Source organism: Gallus gallus, chromosome 5 (genome assembly GCF_016699485.2).
Source record: "Gallus gallus isolate bGalGal1 chromosome 5, bGalGal1.mat.broiler.GRCg7b, whole genome shotgun sequence".
In the NCBI taxonomy this organism is placed as follows: domain Eukaryota; kingdom Metazoa; phylum Chordata; class Aves; order Galliformes; family Phasianidae; genus Gallus; species Gallus gallus.
Genome location: NC_052536.1, coordinates 59,489,309 through 59,501,171, shown reverse-complemented (window position 1 = coordinate 59,501,171; position 11,863 = coordinate 59,489,309). Strand labels below are relative to the sequence as shown.

Here is an 11,863-nt window from a genome sequence, read left to right as displayed (position 1 = left end):
CCCTAACCCTAACCCTAACCCTAACCCTAACCCTAACCCTAACCCTAACCCTAACCCTACCCTAACCCTAACCCTAACCCTAACCCTAACCCTAACCCTAACCCTAACCCTAACCCTAACCCTAACCCTAACCCTAACCCTAACCCTAACCCTAACCCTAACCCTAACCCTAACCCTAACCCTAACCCTAACCCTAACCCTAACCCTAACCCTAACCCTAACCCTAACCCTAACCCTAACCCTAACCCTAACCCTAACCCTAACCCTAACCCTAACCCTAACCCTAACCCTAACCCTAACCCTAACCCTAACCCTAACCCTAACCCTAACCCTAACCCTAACCCTAACCCTAACCCTAACCCTAACCCTAACCCTAACCCTAACCCTAACCCTAACCCTAACCCTAACCCTAACCCTAACCCTAACCCTAACCCTAACCCTAACCCTAACCCTAACCCTAACCCTAACCCTAACCCTAACCCTAACCCTAACCCTAACCCTAACCCTAACCCTAACCCTAACCCTAACCCTAACCCTAACCCTAACCCTAACCCTAACCCTAACCCTAACCCTAACCCTAACCCTAACCCTAACCCTAACCCTAACCCTAACCCTAACCCTAACCCTAACCCTAACCCTAACCCTAACCCTAACCCTAACCCTAACCCTAACCCTAACCCTAACCCTAACCCTAACCCTAACCCTAACCCTAACCCTAACCCTAACCCTAACCCTAACCCTAACCCTAACCCTAACCCTAACCCTAACCCTAACCCTAACCCTAACCCTAACCCTAACCCTAACCCTAACCCTAACCCTAACCCTAACCCTAACCCTAACCCTAACCCTAACCCTAACCCTAACCCTAACCCTAACCCTAACCCTAACCCTAACCCTAACCCTAACCCTAACCCTAACCCTAACCCTAACCCTAACCCTAACCCTAACCCTAACCCTAACCCTAACCCTAACCCTAACCCTAACCCTAACCCTAACCCTAACCCTAACCCTAACCCTAACCCTAACCCTAACCCTAACCCTAACCCTAACCCTAACCCTAACCCTAACCCTAACCCTAACCCTAACCCTAACCCTAACCCTAACCCTAACCCTAACCCTAACCCTAACCCTAACCCTAACCCTAACCCTAACCCTAACCCTAACCCTAACCCTAACCCTAACCCTAACCCTAACCCTAACCCTAACCCTAACCCTAACCCTAACCCTAACCCTAACCCTAACCCTAACCCTAACCCTAACCCTAACCCTAACCCTAACCCTAACCCTAACCCTAACCCTAACCCTAACCCTAACCCTAACCCTAACCCTAACCCTAACCCTAACCCTAACCCTAACCCTAACCCTAACCCTAACCCTAACCCTAACCCTAACCCTAACCCTAACCCTAACCCTAACCCTAACCCTAACCCTAACCCTAACCCTAACCCTAACCCTAACCCTAACCCTAACCCTAACCCTAACCCTAACCCTAACCCTAACCCTAACCCTAACCCTAACCCTAACCCTAACCCTAACCCTAACCCTAACCCTAACCCTAACCCTAACCCTAACCCTAACCCTAACCCTAACCCTAACCCTAACCCTAACCCTAACCCTAACCCTAACCCTAACCCTAACCCTAACCCTAACCCTAACCCTAACCCTAACCCTAACCCTAACCCTAACCCTAACCCTAACCCTAACCCTAACCCTAACCCTAACCCTAACCCTAACCCTAACCCTAACCCTAACCCTAACCCTAACCCTAACCCTAACCCTAACCCTAACCCTAACCCTAACCCTAACCCTAACCCTAACCCTAACCCTAACCCTAACCCTAACCCTAACCCTAACCCTAACCCTAACCCTAACCCTAACCCTAACCCTAACCCTAACCCTAACCCTAACCCTAACCCTAACCCTAACCCTAACCCTAACCCTAACCCTAACCCTAACCCTAACCCTAACCCTAACCCTAACCCTAACCCTAACCCTAACCCTAACCCTAACCCTAACCCTAACCCTAACCCTAACCCTAACCCTAACCCTAACCCTAACCCTAACCCTAACCCTAACCCTAACCCTAACCCTAACCCTAACCCTAACCCTAACCCTAACCCTAACCCTAACCCTAACCCTAACCCTAACCCTAACCCTAACCCTAACCCTAACCCTAACCCTAACCCTAACCCTAACCCTAACCCTAACCCTAACCCTAACCCTAACCCTAACCCTAACCCTAACCCTAACCCTAACCCTAACCCTAACCCTAACCCTAACCCTAACCCTAACCCTAACCCTAACCCTAACCCTAACCCTAACCCTAACCCTAACCCTAACCCTAACCCTAACCCTAACCCTAACCCTAACCCTAACCCTAACCCTAACCCTAACCCTAACCCTAACCCTAACCCTAACCCTAACCCTAACCCTAACCCTAACCCTAACCCTAACCCTAACCCTAACCCTAACCCTAACCCTAACCCTAACCCTAACCCTAACCCTAACCCTAACCCTAACCCTAACCCTAACCCTACCCTAACCCTAACCCTAACCCTAACCCTAACCCTACCCTAACCCTAACCCTAACCCTAACCCTAACCCTAACCCTAACCCTAACCCTAACCCTAACCCTAACCCTAACCCTAACCCTAACCCTAACCCTAACCCTAACCCTAACCCTAACCCTAACCCTAACCCTAACCCTAACCCTAACCCTAACCCTAACCCTAACCCTAACCCTAACCCTAACCCTAACCCTAACCCTAACCCTAACCCTAACCCTAACCCTAACCCTAACCCTAACCCTAACCCTAACCCTAACCCTAACCCTAACCCTAACCCTAACCCTAACCCTAACCCTAACCCTAACCCTAACCCTAACCCTAACCCTAACCCTAACCCTAACCCTAACCCTAACCCTAACCCTAACCCTAACCCTAACCCTAACCCTAACCCTAACCCTAACCCTACCCTAACCCTAACCCTAACCCGTTGCCTAACCCGTTGCCTAACCCGTTGCCTAACCCTAACCCTAACCCGTTGCCTAACCCTAACCCGTTGCCTAACCCTAACCCGTTGCCTAACCCTAACCCGTTGCCTAACCCTAACCCGTTGCCTAACCCTAACCCGTTGCCTAACCCTAACCCTAACCCGTTGCCTAACCCTAACCCTAACCCGTTGCCTAACCCTAACCCGTTGCCTAACCCTAACCCTAACCCTAACCCGTTGCCTAACCCTAACCCTAACCCTAACCCTAACCCTAACCCTAACCCGTTGCCTAACCCGTTGCCTAACCCGTTGCCTAACCCGTTGCCTAACCCGTTGCCTAACCCGTTGCCTAACCCGTTGCCTAACCCGTTGCCTAACCCGTTGCCTAACCCGTTGCCTAACCCGTTGCCTAACCCTAACCCTAACCCGTTGCCTAACCCTAACCCGTTGCCTAACCCTAACCCGTTGCCTAACCCTAACCCGTTGCCTAACCCGTTGCCTAACCCGTTGCCTAACCCGTTGCCTAACCCTAACCCGTTGCCTAACCCTAACCCTAACCCGTTGCCTAACCCTAACCCGTTGCCTAACCCTAACCCGTTGCCTAACCCTAACCCTAACCCGTTGCCTAACCCTAACCCTAACCCGTTGCCTAACCCTAACCCGTTGCCTAACCCTAACCCGTTGCCTAACCCTAACCCGTTGCCTAACCCTAACCCGTTGCCTAACCCTAACCCTAACCCGTTGCCTAACCCTAACCCGTTGCCTAACCCTAACCCGTTGCCTAACCCTAACCCTAACCCGTTGCCTAACCCTAACCCGTTGCCTAACCCTAACCCGTTGCCTAACCCTAACCCGTTGCCTAACCCTAACCCGTTGCCTAACCCACCAGTCTTGTACTCCAGGCACCTACATGTTGTGCTTACCTTGTGAGGTAATCCATATTGTATCAGAAAACATGCAAACATGTACAACTACTTTGAGATTCATACTGGTTTCTAATAACACAAAGTATTGCTAATACGCTCATTTTCTTTAACACAAACATAGGCAAAATAGTACACATTTCCATACAACACGGGTCATAGTTACAACAAAGAGCAGGAAATGCCCACATTACAGAAATATTTAGTGCCAGGTAATGTACAGTAACATTGTTGATGAAGTTCAATCTGAATATAATCTCAAAACAGGAATGTGAGGCACACTGTATGCGTTGTAACTGTAGACTCCAAAATACATCATCAAGAAGGTGCAACAGATACAGGTTCAAAATACATTCTGAGGTAATGCAACAATGCACAGTGTACAAAAAGCTAACAGAGGTCCAAAAATGCTTTCCAAGTACACAACATGCAATTATTCATTCCACATCAACAAATGCTGTACAGACGCAGGACACAGATTGAAAATACAATCCAAAGCACAGCTTACAATTGTAGGAAACCCATTAAATTCAGGTCAACGAATACCTTTCTAACACGTTTCTGTCTCAAAATGCACCTGCAAAATATCACATTCAAGCCTATTTAACAGTTTGTGTTTTTTACTACCAGGCAAAAATACTATAAAAACAAGACATAGTCAGTATATATCCAAAAAAATCCTTTACATGCTCCAATACATATTATGTACATACAGCAAAATTACAAAATCTCATAACCACAGTAAACATAGGAAAACATGCTATACAACAAAGCATCCACAAAAATTAATAATAAAAAAAAAAGCCCAATACTGCTCATATAGAACACACAACTAAAATCCAGGAAAGCACAGATCTCAGCCAGCACAGGAAGGAACTCCACTCCAAACCTGTAACACAAAGAGAAAAAAATAAATGCCAAAGTAACAATATACCACAAGCCCTTATCTACAAGCAAACTTCAACTTTGGAAAGCCAAAATCCAATACCCGCGCTGAAATCAGCGCAACAGACAGACCGGCCAAAAATCGGCACGAGTCTCAGAGTGGCCAGCAAGGAGCGCAAAAGGCCTCCATCCGACGGCCGTGCGTCGGTTACGGGGTTGGGTTAGCCCTGCGCTAGAGACAAACAAAGCAAAGCTAACCCAACCCCGTAAGCGAGGCCAAACTATACTCCAATTTGGAAAGCCAAAATCCAATACCCGCGCTGAAATCAGCACAACAGACAGACCGGCCAAAAATCGGCACGAGTCTCAGAGTGGCCGGGAAGGAGCGCAAAAGGCCTCCATCCGACGGCCGTGCGTCGGTTACGGGGTTGGGTTAGCCCTGCGCTAGAGACAAACAAAGCAAAGCTAACCCAACCCCGTAAGCGAGGCCAAACTATACTCCAATTTGGAAAGCCAAAATCCAATACCCGCGCTGAAATCAGCACAACAGACAGACCGGCCAAAAATCGGCACAAGTCTCAGAGTGGCCGGGAAGGAGCGCAAAAGGCCTCCATCCGACGGCCGTGCGTCGGTTACGGGGTTGGGTTAGCCCTGCGCTAGAGACAAACAAAGCAAAGCTAACCCAACCCCGTAAGCGAGGCCAAACTATACTCCAATTTGGAAAGCCAAAATCCAATACCCGCGCTGAAATCAGCACAACAGACAGACCGGCCAAAAATCGGCACGAGTCTCAGAGTGGCCGGGAAGGAGCGCAAAAGGCCTCCATCCGACGGCCGTGCGTCGGTTACGGGGTTGGGTTAGCCCTGCGCTAGAGACAAAGCAAAGCAAAGCTAACCCAACCCCGTAAGCGAGGCCAAACTATACTCCAATTTGGAAAGCCAAAATCCAATACCTGCGCTGAAATCAGCACAACAGACAGACCAGCCAAAAATCGGCACTGATCTAGGATTATTACCCCAAAAAATCAAAACATGTTAGCATCAACCCCAGAGCTGAAATTACAAAATACAGTCAACATGACTCTACATGGCACATGAAGCCACACTTAATGTATGTGAAAAGTAAAGGCTGCTGGGGGTATGAGTTAATGCTCAGCTGTACAAGAGCTGAAAATGGGCCCAGGTGGCAAACAGGGCCAAACGCATCCTGGCCAGCATGGCAAACACTGTGGCCACCAGGAGCAGGGAGGTAATAACTTGCTGTGCTCACAACTGGTGAGACTGCACCTGTACTGCTCTGTTCAGTTTCAGGCCCCTTGCTGCAACAAAGACATATGTGACCCTGAACATCTCCCAATGATGGCAACAAAACTTGTGATGGGTCAGAACTACAAGTCTTATAAGGAGCATCTGAAAGACATACAATAATTCAGTCCAGAAAACAGGAGTCCCACAGAGAACTTCATTGTACTCCACAACTGACTGCGCGGATGTTGTGAGCGGAAGCTTGGAGGAAGTTTGGCCTCTTCACACAAGCAACAAACAAGACCCGAGGAAATGCCACAAATCCTACCAGAGTGCATTTAAAATATGCAGAAGGAAAAACTCCTTCTGTCAAAGCCGGGTCAAGAGCTGCAATGCCCTGCCAACTGGAGTCACTGTCCCTGGCACTGTTTGAGAGGCATCAGTATGAGGAGCTAGGAGAAATGGGTTAGCAGCCTGGGGTAGCAACAGAAATAGAAGGACGGGGTCAAATAGAGGATCTTGCAGATCCCTTCCAGCCTTGGGATTCTATGTTTCTATGACACAACACCACAAGCAACACAAAGGGTTTAGCACATTTATTGTCCACGCTCACCAGAAGAAGATGGCAGCTATGCACTACAACAGCTCCATGCTTCACTATAAAAACGGAAGAGACACAGCCAAGTGTTAAGAGTACAGATGAAACAACTGAAACACAGCTACTGACCAAACACAGATTAACACATATCCAAAGCACGATCAGTACTGAAGACCTATGAGAACGCAAGAGAAAACACACAAGCTAAGACAAGATGCTATGGCATAATCAAAACAAGCAACAATTCACGCAACAGCAATAAGATCATGCACAATAACAAAGACAAGTAGCATCACCACACACACACGCAAAGACTGCAAAATAGAAAACCAGACACCCGATGCTCCAAAAAAGCCCACCACTACACTACACAAAACAATTGAAGATAAGCAACTCAAAGAATAGAAAAATATAATTACACAAATCACAGCAAGAAAAACATGATAAAAAAAAAAAAGGCAACAACATGAGGAAGAAGGAAGACTGAGAGCAAAGGCAGTGAAGTCACAGATCCAGAAACTGATTCAACAACTGGGACTGACACTCACACTTAAATAAACAGATTACATATGTTAGTAAGAAAACTTACTGAGTCCATCAAGAAACCTAGAACACCATCCGCTACAAATCCACACATACTAACGTCAAAAGGTGAAGGTAACCCCAAAGAAGACAAGACAGACAGCCAAGCCCAACAAACAGATGCAACAACTCAAGTGATGATTATTTCAAGTAAGTTTTTACTACTCATTCTACAACACCTTCTAAGCATACAGCTGTTCATAAGAACCAAATCTACTGAACCTTTAAGATTATACTGCCAACTTAGTTCAATAATCAGAACAGCACCTAGCATTACAAATAGCATAACCCTTCAAGATCAACACCCATTAACTGTAAAGAAAAGCAATTAGAATGACATTCACAACAATTACATTTAAGTCAAAGTCACATCCCCAACACATCCGATCCCAGCAATGAAGGCAACAACCACAGAAGACAAAGCCCTGCATGAAAACAAAGACAAAAACAGGCACAGCTAATTGCATAACAAGACACACACAAGATAAATGCAATAGAAAGACAAGCGAGCAAAAAGTCAAAGACGAGGCCAAAAGAAACCGCTAGCAGAAAGAAAAGAACAAGGCCCAGAAACAGCAAAGACCGACACAATTCATGTGAATAAATAAACCAAGGGAAAGCAAAACCGAAACAGAATAGAAAACAAAGGCAAAAAAAACCACCATGGGAGATCAAAAACCAAGCTAAGAACACAGCACAACATACACAAACAAAAAGCAATTACCAAACACAGAAAAACCAGTAAAAAAGAAAAACCACAGAAAGGTAACACTAAAACTAGCAAAAAAAAAACCTAACAAGAACAGTAAAGAAACCCAAGAGCCACAATTAATGAAAATACCTAGACCAAACCAAAGAAATAATGAAAACAACCCCCCCCCCCCCAAAAAAAGCTATAACAAACACAAACAACAGCCACTATAAGAAACCCATAGCTAGAAACAAAAAGAAGCCCATGAAAGCCTACAAGAAAAAAATGGACAAAAGACACAGTAAAATACAAAAACATACAAAAAACAAGCAATCACACACACACCACCACCACCACATGCAAGACACAACAATAACAGCCATACAAAGCAAATGCAAACGGAAGAAGAACAAAACCCACCAACCACAAACAAAAATCCCAACAAAGTAAAGTTACCATACGGGCACAAACACAACACAAAGACAAAACATCAATAAAACTTGAAACAAAACCAACGAGAAGCCCCACAAAAACAGAACACAAAAGCCAATGTGACAATGAAGCTAACATGCAGGAAAAGCAAAGGCAAAAGCATGAGGAACCAAAAAAAAAAAAAAGAAACATGCAAAGAAAGCAAAAATACATCCAAAAAGCAAGGAAAGCACCCACAGAAAATTAATGCAAAAGCAAAAACAGGGCCCACAAAACATGAAGGCAATGACTAAAACAAGCAAAAAACCAAGGAGAAACTAAACCAAAGGCAAAGCCAAAAGCAAAACACAACACCTAACGGAACAAAACAAATACAACACAAACAGCACGACAAAACAAATGGAAACCACTCACACAACACTCAGAGAAAACAAATGACAAACAGCACAGAAAATCAAAAGAAGAAAACCCATGGGAAACCTAACCACAAACCTAACCACACCAACAGAGAACAGAATCTAGAAGTAACGGAAAAAACACCAGAAAGGAACTAAACGGGAAAACAAACTAAGAAAACACCCACAGAAAATCAAAAAACCAGCAAAGCACCTGCAGAAGGCAAAAACCAAAGCACCCCCAAAAAGCAAAAAACAAACACAGCACTACAGAAACCCTAAAGAAAAGCAGAGGCAACGCAGAGTAGAACACCAAAGCAAGCCCAAACCAAACGCAAAAACGATCACAATGCACAGCACAACACGAAACCAAACTGAATGCAAAACCCAGGGAAAAGCAAGACCAAAGAAAGAAAACCAAAACCAAACGCAAAGGCAAACCAAACATGCAGCAGAAGCAAAGAACAACTGAAACATAAGAAAAACACTCACACAGTGCTAAAACAAACTCAAAACACCACTGAAGAATAACAAAATCCAACACCGAGGCAAAGAGAACACCCAGGAAAAACTGAACCAAAAGGTAAAGGACAACACACAAGGAAATCCAGAGCTAACACAAAGGAGAAAACAGAAATGCCCACAGAATACAAAAGAAAAGGTAAAATGATACAACAACTGAAACACAAAGGCAAAAAAAGACAAAACCGAACAGAAGACCCAAACAAAACTAAAACAAACTCTAGTAAAAAGGCAAGCAAAACTGCCACAGAAAGCCAATACAAAGGTAAAGGGAACAGGAACAAAAAAATCAGGAAGAAAACAAACAAAAAGACCCAAACCTGTAAACAACCCCAAAACACAACAAATATTCCAGGAAACGCTTAACAAGGCCACACTACCCAATAGGAAAAAACTCAACTACAGACAATGCACTTACCTCTTTGGATGACCACCTCCAACTCAAAGTAAGCATTCAAGCCTCTCAAGGACACGAACCTTTCTGTTTCTTCCCACATACCTGAAGAGCTGCAAACTTCACAGTGGGCTTCTTAACCCGCCACACTTCTGAACGACCACCTGTCCAACACAAAAAATGTTAACAACTGAACCCAGCACATATAAGCTTGCCCCTCTTCCACAAATATGCCCTGTACAGCTCCAATCTGAAAACAACATCCCTACGTCCAAGCCCAAAAAGCTGCTGACTACTCAACTCACTGCAGGGATGCAGACATCAACAATCAAGACACGTTGCTAATCTATATCAACTCAACAACCTTATGTCTACTTAAAAAAAAATCACCACCCTCTTGTAAAAGAAACCAGGAGCACATCACAAGCCTCTGGCAACACATACCTCACAAACTCCAGTCTACAACCCACCTGTTGAAACTACAAACCAACAGGCAGCACTCTCGCTTCACCTGACAAACTGAAGAATGCCGTACTGCCAGAGAGAACAAGATATCCTGGAAAGAAAGAAAACAGGAAAAACAGTCAGAGTAAAATAGCAGCAATAAATAAATAAACCAAACAATACAAAGGGAGAAGTGCAAGCACCAAAAACCACACCAGCGTGCAAAAAGCCCAGTGCATCAAGACTCCACAATAAAACATAATACACAAATTAGGAGAAACATCACAACAGCTACTAAAGACTCATATTCTGAGGCTATTAAGAAACTCACCTGAGCGCTGTAGCAGCCGCTCCTGGGGACCCGCTCTGGCAAAGTCCTGCGGCGCGACCCCGGCAGGGACCGCTCCGGCAGGGACCGCTCCGGCAGGGACCGCTCCGGCAGGGACCGCTCCGGCAGGGACCCCCGGGGCAGCTCCAGCAACGAACCGAAATAAGGGAAATCCAAAACAACCCTACCTGACACTAGAGGAGGACCCCACACCACCGACCAGGAACGGGAGCCGCCGACGGACTGAACTCCCTCGGCTGAAACGCGGCTTTTGAATGCGGGCGGAGGGGCGGAGCCAATGACGTCACAAACGGAAGGCGGGGCAGACGACCCGAAAGGGCGGCCGGGGGTGGAGCCGGCGTGCTGAGACGATGCCCGTACGGGACACGACGATACAGTTTAAAGGGGCCAAACGATGAGACAACAGCGGGCAGGGGACCAACGGCGGGGGGGAAGCACTGACGGAGACGAGGGGGAGTGTCAACTGCGGGGGGGCCAGAGGAGAGGGGAGCTGCAGCAACGCCTATGGGTGCGATGGCAAGAACGCTGACAGCGACGCCGCAAAGATGGCAGGGGTGCGGGGATGGCGGGTGGGAGGTGGCTGGACAGCTGGAGGGCAGCAAAAGACCAAGGACCCACCACGACGACGATCAGCAGCTGATGCCAACAGGGGCAGGGTACCGTTCCAGGACTTTCAAAAGACATGATGGAAAAACTGTTGGTCAACCCCACCACAACTTGCCACTGTGAACAACACCAATGCCAAAGCTCTGTGGTGTATTCCAAGCACAAAGCAAAACTCCTACATATGTCCACTGCCTTCAAAGATCTAAAATATTGGCATTATACTCTAGGATATCCCAAACACTGCCATAAACACTCAGTACTCTCTACAGACATAACAACAACACCAGGTTCAGCAAGCATTGGCTGCCAGACCTCAAAACACTCACAGACCTGCTCATTATTCTCCACGGCACATAAAGCCCATGCACTATGCTGAACATTGCTACCACAACCCTCACTTAACTCTAAAATACCCAAACCTTGTGCCACACCCACTGGCCACGTTGGGCAGCCTCGCTAGCAGACACAGTACCCTAGAGATGTCCCAGGTCAAGCACTGCAAACCTTAATAGTCACAGCCTCAAACAAACCCACAAGATCTACTAGCTGGGGACCCCACTCACAGGATAGCTGTTGAAACTCGATGACGTGTCAAATCCCTTTCAAGCCTGAACAATCCAGGATTCTAAGATGCAATAATTCTGCATGTAGTCTACCTAAACTTCAGCAAAGCCTCTGACAAGGTCTCCCACGATATGCTCCTGCAGAAACAGGCTGCCCGTGGCCTGCATGGGCGTACTCTTCCTGGAGTAAGGAACATGCTACACAACTGTGCCTCACAGATAGTACTTAATGGAGTTAACTCCA

The 11,863-nt window shown here is 46.5% G+C and overlaps 1 long non-coding RNA gene across 3 annotated transcripts; it reads right to left on the bottom strand.

Annotated features, from left to right (window-relative positions):
• Positions 1-3,966: 3,966 nt before the first annotated feature.
• On the bottom strand, positions 3,967-10,675 carry LOC107051006. 3 transcript variants are annotated; one of them, XR_005860445.2, is made up of 4 exons: positions 10,433-10,675; positions 10,128-10,213; positions 9,682-9,821; positions 3,967-4,803 (listed from the first exon to the last, which is right to left on the bottom strand). It is a non-coding gene; the product is annotated as an uncharacterized LOC107051006 (long non-coding RNA). The 3 variants fall into 3 exon arrangements; XR_005860444.2 differs by having other exon boundaries at positions 10,618-10,675; XR_006939466.1 differs by having other exon boundaries at positions 10,128-10,191; positions 10,618-10,675.
• Between the last annotated feature and the right edge of the window lie 1,188 nt (positions 10,676-11,863).